This window comes from Camelina sativa, chromosome 9, assembly GCF_000633955.1.
Source record: "Camelina sativa cultivar DH55 chromosome 9, Cs, whole genome shotgun sequence".
Taxonomy (NCBI): domain Eukaryota; kingdom Viridiplantae; phylum Streptophyta; class Magnoliopsida; order Brassicales; family Brassicaceae; genus Camelina; species Camelina sativa.
In genome coordinates this window covers 34,223,830-34,226,186 of record NC_025693.1, presented here as the reverse complement: position 1 = coordinate 34,226,186, position 2,357 = coordinate 34,223,830, and positions in this window count along the sequence as shown.

The window sequence follows — 2,357 nt, the reverse complement described above, 5'->3', positions numbered from 1 at the left end:
TTGATTGTGAAAGCAATATGACCAGCTCCAAACTCATCATCCTTCCTTGCATATGTGTGCAGCTTGACTGTGGCTAGAAACTCACAACTTTCTTCTTTATACCCCTCCATGCAAAGCCCCATGAACTTGGTTAGGTTGCTTTTCTCAAAAAGATACTCCACATCTTCATCAATGGCTAGCTTCTCCATAGTTTCCTTGTGTGGATACCTAGTTCCCAGGAACTCCATTCTCATGAAGGCTTCATAAAGTTGCCTCTTTTTCAATNAGTATTGGAGTGATGATGCCTCCAATGGCTAAGGCTCCCCTTGACCCTTCGTCTTGTAGCTTGCCTGCCCAACTTCTCAAATAAATCATGTGGTCAATGAGCACCATTGCAAGGTCAGTCTCCATAGTGGTCCCAAGAATGATGGTTCCATATCTTGCCTCAAGGATGATTCCATTGAGAGCCATGTCATTTATCTTGAGCTCACCCTCATTGAGATTTCCAGTCTCCTTCCTAGCAAAGAATGTATTTGCTAAGGCCTTGTGGAAGTACCTTAGGACTGGGCTTCTTATCTTTAAACTCTTGGTCTTGGAGGATGAATAGGTGATGTTGTCTCCAATGGTTCCCAAATGGCATAGAACTCCTCTGTTGGTATCATCAAGCTCCTATTACTACCAACTTCAAAACCAAACACATTTGCTATCTTCTTGAATGAAAGCTCATAGTTCTTCCCTTTGATTGTGAAAGCAATATGACCAGCTCCAAACTCATCATCCTTCCTTGCATATGTGTGCAGCTTGACTGTGGCTAGAAACTCACAACTTTCTTCTTTATACCCCTCCATGCAAAGCCCCATGAACTTGGTTAGGTTGCTCTTCTCAAAAAGATACTCCACATCTTCATCAATGGCTAGCTTCTCCATGGTTTCCTTGTGTGGATACCTAGTTCCCAGGAACTCCATTCTCATGAAGGCTTCATAAAGTTGCCTCTTTGTCAATCCACAAGATTCTACTTCTCCATCATCCTCTAACTCTTCTTCTTCACTTTCTTCCTCACTTTCACTTTCAATCTCCTCTTGTTCAACCCCAACTGCTGGCCTCTTCCCCTTGGCCTTGTTTCTCCTCATGAACTCACTAAGAGTTGGCTCCCTTTCTTCGTCACTTTCAGTTCTCTCAGGATCTTCCTCAACTGACTGATTTCTTGAACATGGCATCTGACTCGATCAACCTGAGAGAGTGTGAGAGACATAGGATCGTGTAAGGCTTTATTTAAAGAAGCTAAGGGGGCAAGGAGACAAGGGTGGAGCGTCCATACCATTCAAATTTGAAATGAGAATCTTTGACCTGCTTTTTGCTGCCACTCGACCAGCACGTGGTCGAGCTCCTTGACCAAAGTTTGAAATTTCAAAATTTTTCTTCTTTTTCTTCCCTCCACTCGATCATTCTAGGGAAATGAGAATCGAGTGGGCCGTAGTTCTTTTCCAACTCGGTCGAGTACCTCTCGTGGGCTGGTCAAGTGGGCTTGCGAATCTCCTTCCCCAAGTCCAAATCTCTTCATACCCATCTACACTTTCATTGAAAAGCCTGCCCAACACAAACATAAAAGAAAACACATCAAAACTACTAAGAAAATGAAGCATATTTACAAAAGATACCTTTGGGACTTCCTCCCTAGTGAGCTTGTTTAGAGTCACTAAGCTTGACTTTGGCTGCCTTCTTAGGCTTTGTTTAGATACCAAGGAGGTGATGAAATCCTCCCTGGCACTTCTTGATCACTGTGAGTCTGATCCTTGATCACCTCACCCTTAACACACAAACCATATTTCTTCTTGATTTTGAGCCTTGGTCTTGCTTTCCTCAAAGACCTCTTGTTTAGCTTGACTTGGAGATCCTTAACCATACCAGTCAACTATTGAACTGACCTTTTAAGCTTTTCCACAGAATCTTCTTGAAGAGAGAGATTGTCCTTTGGAGTTGCACTTCACTTAAACCTTCATGACCACCTTTGTCCTTGATAGTAAAAGGTTGATCATCAATGGTACGAAGGTTGTTTGGGTTATAGATGTTAAACTTCATAGCTACATAATACGAACTCCCTAGGATGAAACTCTGATGGAGGCTGATGACCGGTAAGTGGCGACGTGAATTTGATGGTGATGATGCACAAGTGGATTGCGAGTGACGATAGGTGATGTTCGAGAGAGAAAAGCATGATTCGATGGTGAGAAGTGTTAGATGGTTATATGGATTCGAAAATAAAGTGAAGAGTTTCTTAATCACAAAGTGTTTAGAAACTCGGAATCATGAACACATTCACGAGTTCGGATTGAGAGAAGAAAGATTCAACAATACTTGTTACATAAAACTTCTTCGCT